At 38.2% G+C, this 20979-nt stretch overlaps 1 protein-coding gene across 1 annotated transcript in view; it reads left to right on the top strand.

Moving 5' to 3' along the window:
* Positions 1-20979, top strand: part of PDE4D (phosphodiesterase 4D) — a 746399-nt gene that overhangs the window by 37796 nt on the left and 687624 nt on the right. The window lies entirely within an intron of this gene.

Raw genomic sequence — 20979 nt, 5'->3', positions numbered from 1 at the left:
GTTTTTCCCCATTGTGGATGATATTTGCTGTGGGTCTTTCATATATGGCCTTTTATGTTCCCTCTATCCCTACTTTGTTGAGGGTTTTATCAAGGGTGGATGCTGTACTTTGTCAAAGGCTTTTTCTGCATCTATTGAGAGGATCATATGGTTCTTACCCTTTCTTTTATTAATGTGGTGTATCATGCTGATTGATTTGTGATTATTGAACCACCCTTGCAGCCCAGGAATAATAAATCCCACTTGATCGTGGTGACAATTTCTTTGAATGCACTGTTGGATTCAGTTAGCTAGTATCTTCTTGAGAATTTTTGCATCCAGGAATATTGCTCTGTAATTCTCCTTTTTAGTTGGATCTTTGTCTGGTTTTGGAATCAAGGTAATGCTGGCCTTGTAGAATGAGTTTGGAAGTTCCTTCCATTTCTATTTTTGGAATAGTTTGAGAAGAATAGGTATTGACTCTTCTTTAAATGTTTGGTAGAATTCCCCGGGGAAGCTGTCTGGCCCTGGACTTCTGTGTGTTGGGAGATTTTGATTACTCATTCAATTTCTTTGCTGGTTATGGGCCTGTTCAAATTTTCTGTTTCTTCCTATTTTAGTTTTGGTAGTTTATATGTTTCTAGGAATTTATCCATTTCTTCCAGATTCCCCAATTTGTTGGCATATGATTAGTCATAATATTCTCTTATAATTGTTTGTATTTCTGTGGTGTTGGTTGTGATCTCTCCTCTTTCATTCATGATTTTATTTATTTGGGTCCTTTCTCTTTTCTTTTTGATAAGTCTGGCTAGGGGTTTCAGAGGTTAAAGAACACCCTACTAAAGAATGAATGGGTTAACCAGGAAATTAAAGAAGAAATTTAAAAAATACATGGAAGCAAATGAAAATGCAAATAGGAGAGTCCAAAATCTTTGGGATGCAGCAAAAGCAGTCATAAGAGGGAAGTACATAGCAATACAGGCCTGTCTCAAGAAGAAGAAAAGTCTCACATACACAAATGATGTTACTTTATTTTATTTATTTTTTTAAATTATTATGTTATGTTAATCACCATACATTACATCATTAGTTTTTGATGCCATGATTCATTGTTTGCGTATAACACCCAGTGCTCCAAGCAGAATGTGCCCTCTTTAATACCCATCACCAGGCTAGCCCATCCCCCCGCCCCACTCCCCTCTAGAACCCTCAGTTTGTTTCTGAGTCCATAGTCTCTCATTGTTTATCTCCCCCTCCGATTTCCCCCCCTTCATTTATCCCTTCCTGCTATCTTCCCCTTCTTTTTTTTAACATGTAATGTATTATTTGTTTCAGAGGTACAGGTCTGTGATTCAACAGTCTTGCACAATTCACAGTGCTCACCATAGCACATACCCTCCCCAATGTCTATCACCCAGCCACCCCATCTCTCCCACCCCCCCAGCACTCCAGCAACCCTCAGTTTGTTTCCTGAGATTAAGAATTCCTCATATCACTGAGATCATATGATAACTGTCTTTCTCTGATTGACTTATTTCGCTCAGCATAATACTTTCCAGTTCTATCCACGTCATTGCAAATGGCAAGATTTCATTCCTTTTGATGACTGCGTAATATTCCAGCATATATATATATATATATATATATATATATATACCACATCTTTATCCATTCATCTGTTGATGGACATCTTGGTTCTTTCCATGGTTTGGCTATTGTGGACATTGCTGCTATAAACATCGGGGTTCATGTACCGCCTTGGATCCCTACATTTGTATCTTTGGGGTAAATACCCAGTAGTGCAATTGCTGGATCGTATGGTAGCTCTATTTTCAACTTTTTGAGGAACCTCCATACTTTTTCCAGAGTGGCTGCACCAGCTTGCATTCCCACCAACAGTGTAGGAGGGTTCCCCTTGCTCCTCATCCCCGCCAACATCTGTCGTTTCCTGACCTTTAATTTTAGCCATTCGGACTAGTGTGAGGTGACACCTCATTGAGGTTTCTCAACATCACTTGGCATCAGGGAAATCCAAATGATGTTACTTTAAAACCTACTTTCTCAGAGCACCTGGGTGGCTCAGCCAGTTAAGCGGCTGCATTCAACTCAGGTCATGATCCCAGGGTCCTGGGATGGGGCCACACGTCAGGCTCTCTGCTCAGTGGGAAGCTTGCTTCTCCCTTTCCCTCTGCCTGCCACTCCCCCTGCTTGTGCATGCTCTCTCTCTCTCTGCTAAATAAAAAAAAAAAAAAAAAAAAAAAAAAAAACTTAAAAGAAAACCCTGATTTCTCAAAATTAAAGTTTTAGGCCCAAAGCAGACCATAATAGAAGGAGATAATTATTCTAGTGCAACATTAGGAGATACATGCAAATATTTTTTCGAAGGTAAGTGTTCATATTTTTCCTTTTCTAAACAATTATGTCACTGGGGTTTGTGGGTGGCTCAGTTGGTTGAGCATCTGACTCTTGATTTCAGGTTAGGTCATGATCTCAGGGTTGTGAGATTGAGCCCTCGGTAGGGCTCTGCACTGGGCTTGGAGCCTGCTTAAGATTCTCTCTCTGCCCCTTCCCCTCCCTCTCTTAAAAAAAAATAATATAGATAATAAAGAATAAAGAAGTATGTCACGGGAAGTAATATTGTCTGTGAGACATGCTGAAGATCTAAAAAGTGCTTTTTTGGGTATAATGCTTTGTAAATATAAGATCTGTTCTAAATGTCCTTCTGATATTTTCTTTTTCAAACTCCTTAGCTACTCTCTAGGTTTAGAAAAAGCATCATATTGTTATTGTATTAGAAACTGCTGGATATTTATCTCTTGACAACTCATTTATTTATTTTTGGAATTCATTTTTATTTGTAATTTTGAGTTGTAGCATGCTAGATATAGCCCTACATGCAGAAAATTATACGTATCTGAAGACTACAGCGACATAAGCTTTCGTGCTGATGTAACCAGATCCCAGATGAAGAAGCCAAAGCTTGTAAGTCCCCACCCCTCATCCCTGCCTCTCTCCTCTTCCCCTCCGGTCACTACTCCCCCCCTTCAAGGCTGCTCACTATCCTCACTTCCCACAGCATAGAATCATTTGGCCTCTTTTTGTACTTTTTATAGATGGAATGATGCAATATTTACTTTGTTTTATGACGGTCTCTTTTCCTTCAGCATTAGTTGGTGCAGTCATTCATATTCTATTGTGGGAATAGACTACAATTTATTTGTTGATGAACATTTGGCTAGTTATGGGTTTAGGGCTATTACAAACACTGCTGCTATAAACATTCTAGTCCATGCCCTTTGGATAAAATATGTACACATTTCTATTTGAGTTGTTAGTTTACATGGTATGGATAATTCAGCTTCAACAAATACTACCAGTTTTCCACAGAAGTTATATTGATAACGTGGGGATTCATTTTTAATTAAAAAATTTGAGACCAAAAATTTGCATCAAAATGCAACTCAACTCATATTTCCCCTTTCAGATGTGTTACCTCTTTTCTCAATGAGAACCTTCTCCCAAGGGCATTGTAGACATTCTCCAAACAGGATGTGATGAGAACAACAAATTAATGATAGTTACATTAATTCTGCTTTCTAAGTACTCTATTTTATGGGTAGCCTTGAAATAAAAATAATTTTGTGTCAGTGATTTTACTGTATTCACTTTGCACTATACTGCAATAACCTCAAATAATGATCTGGCTTGTGCTCTTTTTTCCCCTCAATTCCATCAACATTACGATAATGATCTGAAAATGCATTAATTAACATTTGATGCCATTTCTCCTTCCCAGATCTTTCATTATGCTTTTCTCTTTTCTGCAGATTCATTATTTTTTCTAAGGTCTTTGCAAGATAATACATTATTAATGGAATAGTGACTCCTTTTTCCTGAAGAATGGCTCCTTTTGTACTTTTTATTTTAAAATTTCATTTATGCAGTGTGATATACCTACAAAATTTCAAATGTTCAAATACTCTTCATTTAACTCTGATTATGTAGCTAGAATTATGTAGCAAGACAAAAGATTCAGATGTTACACATCCCTCCAAAGAACATGGGATAAAGGTGGACTGATATTAGGGTTTTTTTCTTAAGATTTTATTTATTTGTTTGGCAGACAGAGAAAGTACAAGCAGGGGGAGCGGCAGGCAGAGGGAGAGAGAGAAACAGGCTCCTTGCAGAGCAGGGAGCCCAATGCGGGGCTTGATCGCAGGACCCTGGGATCATGACCTAAGCCGAAGGCAGTTGCTTAATTGACTGAGCCACCCAGGTGCCCCAAATTCAACTTTTCTAAATTCAACTTCATATGTATTTTCCCAGTTTAAAAATAATTAAAATATACTTAGAGGGAAAAAGTGCTTAAGTCATTATATTATTGAATCTACTGGTAAATATATGTGATATAGAATAGTCATTTCTGGCCTTTGAGTTTTTTAAACACTGATTTTAAAAATGTGGTAGCTTATATTAGGCTACCTACTTCTGGTTTGCCATGTGAGGTAATTTTTTAAAATATCCTACACTATACTCTTACCATTTCATAAAATCACAGGTATTTTAATTTTTTTATTTTAGATTTTTTAATTTTTTAAGTAATCCCTACTCACAGTGTGGGGCTCAAACTTAAAACCCTGAGATCAAAAGCCACTGACTGAGTCAGCCACGAGCCCCACAGATATTTCAGGTTTAAAAAAGGAGTAGGGGTGTCTGGGTGGCACAGTCTGTTGAGCGAAGAGCTCTTGGTTTTGGCTCCGGTCGGGTCTCAGTGTCATGAGATCAAGCCCCATGGCAGGCTCCACGCTCAGCACGGCATCTGCTTCAGATTTTCTCTCCTCCCCCTCTAGCTCGTGCTTGCTCTCTCTCTCTTTCTCTCTCTCTCAAGTAAATAAATAAATATTTAAAAAGAAATAAAACATGGTAAAAATCCTGTGAGAGTAAAACATAATTTTTTTAACATATTCTTTGAATTGGGTAAATTTAGCTTAATGACAAATATATGGAACTATTCCTAGTTTACTCTTCTCTATATGGACTGGTGGAAGCTTTCTCAAGGAAAAACCTTGATGTTTAGGAACTGCTAGCATAGATGCTATATCAAAGGCTTTAAATTAAAGCAACCTCTTTAAGCTTTAAATTTTTGGAAAGCTAATTGTAATTGACAGTGATAGCATGAATTGGAAAGGTCTCTTGGTAAAAACTACCCAGTCTAGGAAGGCCTGTGCATCAGGCCAAGGTGCTTACAGGATTAACCTGTTCACAGTGATCCTTCTCTCTTGCTCTTTCATTTAAGGACAAGTGGTTCAACAGTTTCTTCATAAATGTACAGTGATAAAATGTATCATTTGTGAAACTGATACAAACATCTTTGGGTTTTGTTATCTCATTACTCAGAGTTAGTAGCTATTCCAAGGATCCCATCCTGACGTCTTTTCCTTTTTGTTTGTTTATGTTCAAAGCAGTAATTTGAAATACGTTCTCAGACTTGAGCAACTCAGGAATCTTTGTTCCCGAGGAAAAAAAAAATAATTGTAATTCTTTCATTACAGTCTTTTTTTTTTTTCCTCCCTTCAGGAATGTAATCAAACATCAGCTGTAAACATCATTTAATATAAGTGAATTAAACCAGCTCACGCATTTTATTTTCCTTGAGACATAATGCTGGGAAAGTCGATTTTCAATTTTAAGAAATCAACATATGCTGAGCCAACTGTCTGTTTTCATTTAAATTGATGGGGGCTGAAACTTGTAAATTATGTTTCATTTTCACTTCTAACATTGTTAGTGTTTTTGACCTGAAGGTAGAAAACCTTGTTCTGCTTTAGATACCTCCTAAAATAAATCTTAGTGAGAATATGAGGGGACAATATTTTTTATTAAGGTAGAAAAAGTCAGTAGAGATAGTTTCAGGAAAGAACAGTTCTAAAGTATTAGAACTCTTATTAGTTATAATCTTGAACCCTCTATCATGGCATTTATCATCTTTTACTTGCCTTATGCCTTGTCTTTCTCTTTCATTGGGTGATTGGTTCTTTCTAGAAGAATGTGTCTTGTTCATCTTATTTGCCAGTTCTTAGCTCATTTGCTGGCACGAAGCTGGCACTCATAAATCTGTTGAATTAGTTGATTAGTGAGTTGGAATTTTACGGTGATATAAATGGTCTCCTGTGTTCAAAATATTTTACACATCTGTATGCAGTATGTATGTTGTATATTTTAGAATAAAGAGAGTTGTATCTTCATATTGTTGAAAAGTTATATTATTTCTCATGTAGATTTAATTCCTTTAACTAATTTTACATCGACATTGAATTTATGACCAAAATTATGCTATTTTGGTACATACATAGCTTATGTGCTTATGACAATATAGTTCTAAGATACATGGTGTACAAAAATTGGATAAAAGTATTTTATGGCATTGATTTGTTCATGTGTCATCTAATGCCTGAAATTCATTTTAAACATTAAAGCGTTGGAAAAATATTACTTTCCCAAAAAGCAATTAATAATTTCATAGTATTTAACTTACAAAATGCTTATTGAGAAAACATTAATTTTAGAGAAAATTTAGAGAAAAATAGAGGAAAGGTGTGGGTGGGAAAAAAAGAAATGGCAGGTACAGTGCTAGGTGCTTGTTAATGAGTTATTTCATTTAATGTTTATTACACCCCTTAGGATGGTTTTATCATCCATTTTATGGGGAAATTGAGATTCAGAGAAGTTTACTAATTGGCCAGGGTCACATAATGGGTTGAGAATGGTCTTAAATCAAAGTCTTTCTGTTTCCAAATACAGTAGTGTTTTAGGGACCTGATCTCTTATTTATGTGAAAAAACAACTAACCTTGATGTTTATGGAAACTATTTAAATAAAGCCCTCAAGATTTCTAATTGTTTCCTAAGTCTGAAAAATTCCAATAAAGAGCAGTGCAGTCTAACTCTGAACAATTTAAATTAAACACTTTAGACTTAAATGCTAATTTCTTTTCAAATAACATTTAGAGTTAGAGTTACTATGAATTTCTATAGAGGATCAGGGCTATAAATCAAATTTACATGCAGTGTATCCCACTGATCATATTTCCAAGCTAAGTACAAGAGCTTCACCTCTTTCTCCCAAGTGATTTATCTCCTTTTTTGGGCAATGAATGTAACTCCTCCAGAAAGTCTTCTTACTGTTTGCTCTTGCTTCTTAACATTTCAAGAATTTTTGCTGTTTTTGAAAAATATCTAACCCGCACTCCCTGAGCATCTACAGATGTGATGATGTGGTAGGCATGGTAGCTAGGTAAATAAGAAGATGCACCACAATAGGAACCAGCCCTTCCAGTCCAGTAGTGAACGAAACTCAGGGAAGCAAGAGATTGTTATGAGGTGTGGAGAATGCAAAAACCAAAGGCTGCATCAGATGTGACATTGGAGCATAGGGGCTGGCTGAACAGCTCTGCCTGAAGAGGTGATGTATATGTGGGTATTTATTCCCCCATGAAACCAAAGTAAAGGAAACCCCAGGATTAATATGTGCAAAGGTCGTGATGAGAAATGAGGTACAGCAAGGGGGCGCCTGGGTGGCTCAGTTGTTGGGCGTCTGCCTTCCGCTTGGGTCATGGTCTCAGGGTCCTGGGATCGAGCCCCGCATCGGGCTCCCTGCTCAGCGGGAAGCCTGCTTCTCCCTCTTCTTCTCCCGCTGCTTCTGTTCCCTCTCTCTGTGTGTCTCTCTCTGTCCAATAAATAAATAAAATCTTTAAAAAAAAAAAAAGAAATGAGGTACAGCAGGGAAGGAATCTCAGAGAGGTATTCAGAGGTAGTATTACCAAAGTGCCATTAATATATTTAATTATATGGGTGAGGAAACAAGACTCAAAAATATTAAGTAACTTGCTCCGTGTGACAAAATTAGTAAGCAGCTGAGCCAGGGTTTGATGAAAGTCTGTTTGACTCAGATTTTTAAACTCTACTTCCTAAGAGGTATTTTATTATAATTTCATCATATATTTTAATTTTTATCACACTTCAAAAACAAAAACAAAACTGCAAGTCACCTAAAGTTCCAGGAATATGGCCGTGTTTGTGCAGTTATTTCCAGCTGAGCTTGGCATTCAGACAAAATTCTCCCCAAGTAGAAAAATTCTCACGTTCCTGGCACTTCACTGTGTCACCACTTGAGGGCGCTCTCAAATTCACTGCAAGGGAAACACAGTTAGAGAACAGAGGGACATCTGCCCCCAAGTCAATGAGAGCACTTACTGGCACCATGACTTCACAATCTGTACTTTTAATTATGAATAACTAAATGCAAATGAACAAAAACATGTACTGTTTGACAAATACCCATCCTGATCCAGTCTTGTTTACAACATCCTTGCTCTATCAGAATAATTTGAGATCTTGCTGAAGTGATCATGATGTTTTACATTCTTTAGATTGGATTGAAGTGTCTAAATCGTCCCTGAAGGAACCAGCGATGTTTTGGTTCTTCTGTACATAGAAACTTCCATACTTGGAGGATTGTAACAATCCAGATTACTTACAGGCTTCCAATGATTAAGTAGCTATGAACCTCAGCCAATAGCCTCCTCTGGAATAGTGCTCAGGTACGTCCTAGCAGGCTCAAAGATAATCAAGTGTTGCTTCCTGTTATCCCCACACCTTGATTTTCCTTTTTCCAAGCAAGGGATGGAAGGAGTTTGAAAAGCCTATCCAGGTTGGCTCCTCTGACAGCCCATGATTTTTTGCTACATGTGGCGAAGGGGGGGAAAACAAAACCTGGCAGAATGTTCTGTGACCTGGATTTTAGCTTCTCTCTCCCTTCTGTATATGAAATTATTTACTGTAACCAACTGCAAGGAGAAAAGTTAATCAGTGTCTGCTGCTTTTCCAGAAAGCACTTTTCCACACCCAATTTTCATGTCACACGCGTGCAGTATTATTTTGAACAGTTGTTTAGGTGGGTCACAAAAATGCATCTCTAAACAAAGCATTCAAATATTTTCCTCTATGAAAACCCTTATGGGCATTTGGTTTACGGGGTATTTTCTGTGGTTCAAACATGTGGTATATTGCCCAAATAGACTCGTGCCATTCCTGCAAAGGATAGTGCATTTATATCCATTTTTCCCATGCCTATTAATACATGAATGATGTCTCATACGTCACAACTTGTAGTTTCCTTTTAATGGGATTCCCATATTTATATTTACCCAAAGTAATAAAAAAGAAATCCCCTGAGAATACAACAATGGTCCATATTTATTGAGCATCTGTTCTGTGCTGGGCTATGTGTGAAACATTTTGTTTGCAATATCTCATTCAGTCTTCACAACATCCCATGAGGGATTTGCTATTTTTTCTTGTAAGGGTAAGAGAGCATGTTTAACTATTTAAGTAATTTGTCCTCATTGACACAGCCAGTCATGAGAAAACCAGAGGACCCAGGAGATTTAAGCCCATGTTTCATTATTACCTCACAGCTTAAATTTTGACATTTAAGTGCCCTAGGAAACTCCTTGTATGCTTGTGTTATTAAGGTTCCCTTTCTATCATCCAAGGGCATTAAAGGGATATGCAGCTCCTCTTTTCTTGTTCATCTACCCATCTAGACCTTGATCTGTGGGATGGAAAATTGCTTTGGCTTTATGTGACCTCATTGCCCTTCGTATCTGACACAGTGTTAGGTCATATCTTGATCAACTTTGAAAGCATATTATAAAGATTGTTAGTTTTTAACAGAGTCCAAACTATGACTACATAACAGTGGAGCAATTGTGAAAAATAAAAGCAGTATTCACTTTCATTTCCTGAACTTTTCAGAGGCATAAAGTAGCAGTAGAAGGGTAAGCACATTCATTGCCTACACACATACTGAGTTGCTACTGTGTGCTTTCAGGAGCAAAATCTTTGCGTACTAGGTGTGTATGAACTCAGTGAGCCTCAATGAGGCTTGCTTAATATATCCTGAAGCAGATTATGCTGTTCTCCTTAGGTTTCTGCCAGATAGTATCCAGCACCCAAAACAATCTTTAGAGAAGCAAGAAGTCCAGAATAAATAGAACTATCATGGAAACATGTATAGGGATAGAATTAAGGAAACAGTAAGATCTAGAAAAAAAAACTGAAAACGAGGAGATTTTTTGTAATGCATATTTTTAAAGGCTCTAGAATATATAAAATCACACTCAAAAAGATTAGACTTTTAGTTGCAATGCGCTTTGCCTTTTTTACACTTAAATTATTCTTTTAAATTCAGGTTATTCATCTCCCAAGATGAATATGATTTAACTAAATCTTTTATTATGAGAGACTTAGGCATTACTCACTCATTGATATGATCAAAAGCATCTTATTTCTCTCAAAAGAAGAGAAACGAAGGCTATTTTTCTAGTATTGTCCTAGAGTCACGTTCTCTTCCCTTATTAGCATTTTATTTCAAGCAATAGGTTAAACAGAAATGCTTGTGATTGAGTGAAGATTAATTATAGGGTATGGGAGTATTAGAACCTATTTTATTTTCCTGAATAGTGTCTTTGGCTGTTTTGTTATCCAAAAGGGAGTCAGTGGGGAACAAAGATCGTGACACATTTAGTAATATTCAAGATGCACACCCCCTCACTAGACTGTCAAAGGGCTGGGCTCATCACAGGTTATGAGGCTGTGATGTGTTATTGTTGCTTTTGCTGCTGCACCCTTGGATGCACCTCTCTTGATGTGTGACTTGGCATTGAGAGTGTGAAGGCTCACAGGAGGTTGTTAATCCAGAGTCTGTGTGGGAGTCAGTGAGGCATAGCTGGCAGATGCAGATTTCAGCCTGGGAATTTTTACGATATTTCTGACTACCTTAGAGTGTATAGTAGTATCTTTTATGGAGGAGTTTTACTAATTATTTAAATAATAAGTGCTGACTATAATTTCATCATAGCTTTCTTGTATACATTCTGTATTTAAACAGCATTTCTAGTGGGCATAGTAGGGAGAAGCAGTATGGCTTGGTAACAAAAGGCACAAGATTTGAAGCCAGTCTGCCTTGGAAACTTACCAAGCCTCCATTTTCCCATCTGTAAAATGGAGATGATAATAGTATCTATCTCAGGGCGCCTGGGTGGCTCAGTCGTTAAGCGTCTGCCTTCGGCTCAGGTCGTGATCCCAGCGTCCTGGGATCGAGTCCCACATGGGGCTCCCTGCTTGGCAGGAAGCCTGCTTCTCCCTCTCCCACTCCCCCTGCCTGTGTTCCTGCTCTCGCTATCTCTCTCTGTCAAATAAATAAATAAAATCTTTAAAAAAAAATAGTATCTATCTCATAAAGTTGTTGAGTGAATTAAATGAATTAATACATATAAAGTATTTCCAGAAATGTCCAGTACATAAATACTCATTAATTGCTTGCTTTTATTATTTTATTCCTAATTAACGTGTTCTAGAAACAGGATTAGATACCGAGAACCAACTAATTTACAGATATTTGTTGTGTATCTGGGTGCCTTTGCCAACATTAGGTATCATGAGGAATACAGCAAGATGAGCCACTTAGACTCCTAGGAGCTGGCAATAGAAGGAAATAAAATAAGTAATGATATAATTCAAACTCTAAGTTCAATGCTGGATGGAAGAAAGAAGAGGCTGCTGTGAGCTATAATAATCAGATAAGATTTACTGTGTGCTGAACTTGAACTGACCCAAGAAGATTTAGAAATTTTAGTTTAAAACTTAAATTTGAAAGTGATACCACCCTATACAAGACCTTTCTATGCCCCTTGCTCCTACAGCAAGTTCTCTAAGGTTGAAACTGCTGATTTTCCAGCAGTTTCCCATCCTATTCCATCAGAATCTCTAATACAAGATTACAGTACTTAGCAATCTGCATTTGTGTGGAACCCAAGTAATTTTTATCAAACAATGAAAATTCTATCTCTGAGAACTGCAAACTTATTAAGGCCTTATTTTCACTCTATGTACTTCATTTCAGCCGGTCTTGTCCTTGAACTTTGAGAAGTCCCAAAATGGAACAGCTTTCCTCAGCACCTGGCTTGGCCCTTACTTTTGTGAAGAAGCCACCCTTTCCTGATCAGCTTTCCTCATTCTCTGTCCCTTATCAAGACTTCTGGGATCTTTTTGAGCAAGTTTTAGGTTCACCGCAAAATTGAGAGGAAGATACAGAGATTTCCCATATACCCCCTATGCTCCACACATGCATGGCCTCCCCCATTATCAACATCCCCCACTAGTGTGGTTCATTCGTGGCAGTGGATGAACCAATATTGCAATATCATTATTACCCGAAGTCCCTAGTTTCCCTTGGGGCTCACTCTTGGTGTTGCATTCTGTGGTTTTAGGTACATGTATGACCTGTATCCACCATTTAAAGTATCTGAGTGTTTTCACTGCCCTAAAAATCCTCTGTGCTCATCTATTCTCTCCCCTAAACCCTTGGCAACTGCTAATATTTTTACTCTATCCATAGTTTGGCCTTTGCCGAATACTGTATACTTGGAATCATACAGTATGCACCCTTTTCAGATTGGTTTCTCTCACTTAGTCATATGCATTTGAGGTTTTTCCATGTCTTTTCATGGCTGGACAGCTGAGTTCTTTTTTAGCACTGAATAATATGCCATCATCTGGATGTACCACGGTTCATCCATTCACCTACTAAAGAACGTCTTTGTTACTTCCGAGTTTTGGCAATGGTGAATAAAACTTCTATAAACATCTATGTGTAGGTTTTTGTGTGGATATAGCTTTCAGCTCTTTTGGGTAAATATTAAGGAGTGTGACTGTTGGATCATAAGGTAAGGGTATTTTTAGTTCTATAAGAAACCACCAAACTGTCTTCAGTGGGGCCATACCAGTTGCGTTCCCATCACCAATGAATTAGCGTTTCTGTTGGTCCACATTCTCACCAGTGTTTGATATTGTCAATGTTCCAGATTTTGGCCCATTTTTAAAAACTGTTTGTTTTCTTATTGTTGAGTTTTAAGATTTCTCTGTATATTTTGAACAACAGTCCCTTATCAAATGTGTCTTTTCCAAGTGTTTTTCCCACCCAGTCTGTGGCTTGTCTCATCATTCTCTTATTTTAATGCTGACCCTGGACACTATTCCACTGTAACACTTATCATGCTGAGTTATGATTGTTCACAGTTTTATGTCACCAGACTATTAAATTTCACATTGAGCGTCCTCTTAGTCTCACCTTCACATTTAGTTAATACTCAATAAATCAGTTGATCTTGACACATTAGACGTCTTACGATCATCTGAGCTCCTTGTTTTGAGCAGATTTCTAGACTCCGTGGCTCAGATACTCTGATTCCGTAGTTGAAAGGAGCATTTGTAATGAGCCTGTAAATAGTTCACCATTCTTTTAAAAAACAACAACAAAAAAAACAAATGTGAAAAAGGTAGATGAATGAAAGTGTCACAGAGCTGAGGAAACACTTTTAGGAGGGAGAATAAATAAGCATGGCATGTACAAGATAAAGAGATTTGCTGTGCTAGATGCAGTAGCAATGGGAAAAATATAGAGTTAGCAGGGTAAAATTATGGATGTCCTTGAGGAGCCATCAGAGGAGTTTTGAGCTGAATGTGACTCTTTGCCTGAAGTGGTAATTCTGAAGTACGAGAATGAGTAAGGTTGGTGCCCCCAGTAGTTTTCATGGCAAGTCTTTGGGGGCGATTGGATTACATGCATGACCTCTCAAGTATCTATTAACACTGAAATCATATAGTGCTGTCATTCATGAAATTGTAGATATTGAGGTGTACTAGTTACGTAGTTTGTGTTCATGGGGCAATGTTTTCTACTTGAATAAATTTTAGTTAAACACTTAACTAAATTTTATATAAATGAGAAATTTTGCTCATAAATAGCTGCATGTAATAATGAATCAGTATGTGGAAGGTGTGCTTAAGTTTTGAAATAATAGGCTGAAGTCAGGTAGTATCAGCTCATGAGAGCCAATTGTTACATTTTCAGAGATTTTGAGAGCCTACTGTTAAGCATAGACATTAGTGAATTATATAAACCTGCAATTAAATAAATTATATGTAAAGCAAGGATAATCTATACTCAAAACTCATTATTCTCTAATTATTTTACTACATTTTACTATGCTCTTGGGGTTAAGTTTATATATCTGTGTGGTAGAAATACCATGTAAGGAAGTGATACTGCACATGTCTTCCCAACTCCACATTTAGTGGTGTTATATTGGGAGCTTGAAATCAGACAAGGTCGTGATATTTAGACCATGGAAATTGCCAAACCCTACAAATCAGGCCTTCTTGCCCCCGGAGAGCCAACTAATAAGCATAAATATTTACCAGTACACCAGGGACGACACGTATAGAAAGATCTCATTGTTTTGAGGGAGAGATTTGCTTTGCTCCATGACATAATTTAAAAGGTAGTCCATTCAGTAATGCCCCCTTCCAGCATGAACTGCCTTCCCCCATGTCCCCATGTAAGACCAGAAACGGGGATATTTTTAAGTTCCACAAGTGAACTGCTTTAGTTCTAAGAACAGAGAGCTGGTGCCTTGTGTGTACTTCATTGTAGGCTCCTTTCAAAAATATCTCAGAACCTTTAAAAAAAAGAAATTTACCTCCAGAGTCTCATACATATGCCTCTATTTTATCATCTTTTATAGCTTTTCAAATTACTAGAATTTGAAGACTTTTGCAATCTGTCTTGAAAGGGAAGGAGAATGTAGCCGTGGATGAAGTAAACAATGGTTTAGTTCTCCTTTCACTATATAAAATCATTCTTCATCTTTGTGGAAATAAGAAAATGAAATGTTTTGTTTTGTCAAGAACAATGGCAAGATCTTTCTAACAGCCTCTCTTCTTACAGTATGGGGGCTTCTTTAAGCTTATAGTTCTGCTGTAAAAATCAAAGAATCTTCCTCTTATGAGGGTCCCCATTGAAGCAAACTGTGCTCATGAATGTTATTTTATGTGGTTTTGAATGATGATGTGGCTGAGCATTCTTCAGGGATTTCTGAATTTCACAGGTATTTGCCTTTGAGAGTCATAATCCTTACTTAAGCAGACATCTATTTAAGGAAGGATTCTGGACAATTTCCCTTTCAGGGTATTTTAAAAAATTAAGAAAGCTGTTCACCAGCCTGTGGCAAATTTGTTGTGAGAAGTGTGGCTTCTCAAGGACAGTGCTATAGCTTTGATTCAAGCTGACATAATTAAAGTGTAAACATACCAATTAGTTTGTTTTCATTAAATTTAGATGCAGATAGAATAATCAAATTCATTGAGATCAAATATTCTTACTCTGAAACGAATGGCAACGGGATAAAAAAAAAAGAAAAGGGATGCCCAGAAACATAAAAACAAAGACCCAAACATCACCAGAGAGACCTTGAAGGTAAATGGGAATATCCTTGGGAATAGCGTGATTTATAGTGTTTCCAAGCTTGGTCCTCAGACCACATGAGAATTGAGTTTCTAACACTAAAATTTTGGCTGTCTGCCCTTAACCAACTGTGGCAAAATGGACTAAGATAGTCAGAAAATTGGCATTTTTTCAGAGTCCTGAGAAGATTTTTATGCACACTAAAGTTATAGCCTACTGATTTAGAAACTGTAACTGAAAATTTCCCTCAATTTCTTCAACTGCAGAGTGGAGAGAGTAAAAGCAGTGTTGTTGGAGGATCGAATGAGTCTATAAAGTGGTTAGAACAATGTGCTATTTTCGAGTAAGTACAATGTTATTGGCTGTTATCGCTACTGTTGTTCTTGTTTTGACTTTTTTCAAGAGATTGTACTACCTGAAATGGAAATGAAGGAGAATGCTTCTAGTCATCACAACTATCAGATGCCTTAAATACCATGCTGACGCCAACACACAGTGGAAGAGCTATCCTCAATTTAATATAATCTTGGATATTGAATATCCATCCTAATATTCATAGTTTCCTATTGTATATGCAGATTTTTGGTTTAAACAGTTCATTTTTTTCTTGTAAAGATATTTATTTACGAGAGAGAGAGAGAGAGCGTGAGCGTGCATATGCACATGCGTGGCAGTGGGGGGAAGTCGAGGGGGTGCAGGCAGAGGAAGAGGCAGAGAGAAACTTAAGCAGACTCTGAACTGAGGGCAGAGCCTGACACGGGGCTCAGTCTCACAACCCTGAGATCATCACCTGAGTCAAAACCAAGAATCAGATGCTTAACCGACTGTGCCACCCAGGTGCCCCTTAAACACTATTTTTTTTTTTTTTTGAGAGGGTTACATTTATTTTCAGATCTTCAGAAATGTCATGAGTCATTCTAGAAATCATAGCTGTCTTGCATGTGGAATTCAATTTTTATATTCTTTACAAACAAATGGCATTTATAAAAAAATAATGGTGGGGTAACAGTGAGTCATAATATGCGATGGTCATTTACATGAGTTCCTTTAGCGACTCAGCTCTTCACTGCATTTACAGGTCCCTGAGGCAGGAAGAATGTGTGCGGTGCTAAGTGCACTGCTCTGTGAGTGAGAGTTTGTTCGTATCGTCTACTGGAGAGTGGGCACTCCTTCCAGGTGAAGGTCATGCTGGTAGAGGTGCACTACAGGGCACGAAGTGAACGAAGGCTTGATGCAGGGAGGGCACAAAATGACAAAATCTGCTGGGATCATTTATCATGATTCAGCTGGGAAAGAATGAAGGTGGGGAGCATTTTCCTCTAGTTCTCCATAGATGGCACACACATCATTTGTGCGTGGCAGTTAGCTTAAGAAGAACAAAGATGAAAAGGTTTTATCTCTAAGAAAAGAGTGCTCTCCCCACACACTCTTCTTATGCTAAATTTTTATCAATGTCTAATGGTAGTATGCTTAACTCCATGACAGTCTTTCAGAAAAATGATGAAAAATGATCCCAGAATGAGAGTGCCAAGCTGGTGATGATTTCATTTAGTTTCTGACATGTGTTTAGTAGGCACACGGTTTGGAGTTCTATTATGTTTAAATAAATGGCCTTGTATTTATCATTAGAGTTTTGTGTTTTGCAGGAAGGGTCATGAATTGGAATCACCAAATCAAATACATTTTCCTGTAATCTAATGACATGTTGGAGACATTGAGGCATTTGTATTTTAAATAATTCCTCCTCAGATCTATTTTCTAAGATACATAAAAATGTGGATGTGAGTAGATTCTGATCTGCTTCACATGACACAGAATGTATTGCAATGAAATTTAAGATTTTTATAAAAGCATATTAGATGGAAGTTATTAAAAGATATATGGGGGCAGGGGCGCCTGGGTGGCTCAGTTGGTTAAGCGACTGCCTTCGGCTCAGGTCATGAACCTGGAGTCCCGGGATCGAGTCCCGCATCGGGCTCCCTGCTCGGCAGGGAGTCTGCTTCTCCCTCTGACCCTCTTCCCTCTTGTGCTCTCTGTCTCTCATTCTCTCCCTCTCAAATAAATAAATAAAATCTTTAAAAAAAAAATAAAAGATATATGGGGGCAAATAGAATGTACCTCAATTAAATGACATGAAACGGTTTCTGGATCAGCTTGCTTAGTTATTTAACAAACAGCACTAATTCTGTGTCAGTATATGGCACCTAGAATATACAGTATAAATGCTTGAAACTGCAAGTAACATGTCACCCTTTTAGATAGCTCCTATTAATAGCCACGTTTTATAGATGTGGAATTTGAGGCAAGAAAGGTTAATTACCTTTCCTAAGGTCACAGAGCCTACTAAGTATGATCCATGGAGGTCTTCCAGAGGAGTTTGTTAAAATCTGGGGTAATGGCTTTTTAGACTTGGTAAACAAATTATCTAGTTGCCCACTAGGTTAATTCAGTAAACTTATAGGGAGGAGTAAGGTTGAACACTAAAACAAATTCTTCTATTTTCATGGCTTGAAGGGCTAAGTGAGGCAGGGATGCCTGGCAGACACCTACTGTAGTGTCTTTTTCCCTGTGCCCTTTTTATTTATTTATTTTTTTAAATAATTTTTTATTCTTATGTTAATCACCATACATTACATTAGTTTTTGATGTAGTGTTCCATGATTCATTGTTTGTGCATAACACCCAGAGCCCCACGCAGAATGTGCCCTCTTTAATACCCATCACCAAGCTAACCCATCCCCTACCCCCCCTCCCCTCTAGAACCCTCAGTTTGTTTTTCAGAGTCCATCGTCTCTCATGGTTCGTCTCCCCCTCCGACTTACTCCCCTTCATTCTTCCCCTCCTGCTATCTTCTTCTTCTTTTTTTTTTCTTAACATATATTGCATTATTTGTTTCAGAAGTACAGATCCGTGATTCATCAGACTTCTACAATTCACAGTGCTCACCATAGCACATACCCTCCCCAATGTCTATCACCCAGCCACCCCATCCCTCCCACCCCCCACCACTCCAGCAACCCTCAGTTTGTTTCCTGAGGTTAAGAATTCCTCATATCAGCGAGGTCATATGATACATGTCTTTCTCTGATTGACTTATTTCACTCAGTATAACACCTTCCAGTTCCATCCATGTCGTTGCAAATGGCAAGATCTCATTCCTTTTGATGGCTGCATCATATTCCATTGTGTATATATGCCACATCTTCTTTATCCATTCATCTGTCGATGGACATCTTGGCTCTTTCCACGGTTTGGCTATTGTGGACATTGCTGCTATAAACATTGGGGTGCACGTACCCCTTCGGATCCCTACATTTGTATCTTTGGGGTAAATACCCAGTAGTGCAATTGCTGGATCGTATGGTAGCTCTATTTTCAACTGTTTGAGGAACCTCCGTACTGTTTTCCAGAGGGGCTGCACCAGCTTGCATTCCCACCAACAGTGTAGGAGGGTTCCCCTTTCTCCACATCCCTGCCAACATCTGTCGTTTCCTGACTTGTTACTTTTAGCCATTCTGACGGGTGTGAGGTGGTATCTCATTGAGGTTTTGATTTGGATTTCCCTGATGCCGAGCGATGTTGAGCACTTTTTCATGTGTCTGTTGGCCATTTGGATGTCTTTTTTGGAAAAATGTCTGTACATGTCTTCTGCCCATTTCTTGATTGGATCATTTGTTCTTTGGGTGTTGAGTTTGCTAAGTTCTTTACAGATTTTGGATACTAGCCCTTTATCTGATATGTCATTTGCAAATATCTTCTCCCATTCTGTTGGTTGTCTTTTGGTTTTGTGGACTGTTTATTTGGCTGTGCAAAAGCTTTTTATCTTGATGAAATCCCAATAGTTCATTTTTGCCCTGGCTTCCCATGCCTTTGGCGATGTTTCTAGGAAGAATTTAATGTGGCTGAGGTCGAAGAGGTTGCTGCCTGTGTTCTCCTTTAGGATTTTGATGGTCTCCTGTCTCACATTTAGGTCTTTCAAGCATTTGGAGTCTATTTTTGTGTGTGGTGTAAGGAAACGGTCCAGTTTCATTCTTCTGCATGTGGCTGTCCAATTTTCCCAACACCATTTGTGGAAGACTGTCTTTTTTCCGTTGGACATTCTTTCCTGCTTTGTCAAAGATGAGTTGACCATAGAGTTGAGGGTCCATTTCTGGGCTCGCGATTCTGTTCCATTGATCTATGGGTCTGTTTTTGTGCCAGTACCATACTGTCTTGATGATTACAGTTTTGTAATAGAGCTTGAAGTCTGGAATTGTGATGCCACCAGCTTTGCTTTTCTTTTTCAATATTCCTCTGGCTATTCGGGGTTGCTACTGGTTCCATACAAATTTTAGGATTATTTGTTCCATTTCTTTGAAAAAGGTGGATGGTATTTTGATGGGGATTGCATTGAACGTGTAGATTGCTCTAGGTAGCACTGACATCTTCACAGTGTTTGTTCTTCCAATCCATGAGCATGGAACGTTTTTCCATTTCTTTGTGTCTTCTTCAATTTCTTTCATGAGTATTTTATAGTTTTCTGAGTACAGATCCTTTGCCTCTTTGGTTCAATTTATTCCTAGGTATCTTATGGTTTTGGGCGCAACTGTAAATGGGATCCACTCCTTGATTTGTCTCTCTTCTGTCTTGTTGTGGGTGTATAGGAATGCCACTGATTTCTGTGCATTGATTTTATATCCTGCCACTTTACTGAATTCCTGTATGAGTTCTAGCAGTTTTGGGGTGGAGTCTTTTGGGTTTTCCACATACAGTATCATATCATCTGCAAAGAGTGAGAGTTTGACTTCCTCTTTGCCGATTTGGATGCCTTTGATTTCTTTTTGTTGTCTGATTGCTGTGGCTAGGACTTCTAATACTATGTTGAATAGCAGTGGTGAGAGTGGACATCCCTGCCGCGTTCCTGACCTTAGGGGAAAAGCTCTCAGCTTTTCCCCATTGAGAATGATATTCGCTGTAGGTTTTTCATAGATGGCTTTTATGATATTGAGGTATGTACCCTCTATCCCTATACTCTGAAGAGTTTTGATCAAGAAAGGATGCTGTACTTTGTCAAATGCTTTTTCTGCATCTATTGAGAGGATCATATGATTCTTGTTCTTTCTTTTGTTGGTGTATTGTATCACGTTGATTGATTTGGGGATGTTGAACCAGCCTTGCAGCCCAGGGATAAATCCCACTTGGTCATGGTGAATAATCCTTTTAATGTACTGTGGGATCCTGTTGGCTAGTATTTTGGTGAGAATTTTTGCATCCATGTTCATCAAGGATATTGGTCTGTAGTTCTCCTTTTTGATGGGGTCTTTGTCTGGTTTTGGGATCAAGGTAATGGTGGCCTCATAAAACGAGTTTGGAAGTTTTCCTTCCATTTCTATTTTTTGGAACAGTTTCAGGAGAATAGGTATTAATTCTTCTTTAAATGTCTGATAGAATTCCCCTGGGAAGCCATCTGGCCCCGGGCTTTTGTTTGTTGGGAGATTTTTGATGACTGCTTCAATTTCCTTAGTGGTTATCGGTCTGTTCAGGTTTTCTATTTCTTCCTGGTTCAATTTTGGTAGTTGATACATCTCTAGGAATGCACCCATTTCTTCCCGGTTATCTAGTTTGCTGGCATAGAGTTGCTCATAATATGTTCTT

The sequence above is a fragment of the Eumetopias jubatus genome, unplaced genomic scaffold (assembly GCF_037043125.1).
Source record: "Eumetopias jubatus isolate StellerSeaLion01/CBP00866 unplaced genomic scaffold, mEumJub1_p1.0 scaffold_5, whole genome shotgun sequence".
Taxonomy (NCBI): domain Eukaryota; kingdom Metazoa; phylum Chordata; class Mammalia; order Carnivora; family Otariidae; genus Eumetopias; species Eumetopias jubatus.
The sequence above is the reverse complement of the archived record's forward strand: the minus strand, read 5'-3'. Positions and strand labels throughout refer to the sequence as shown.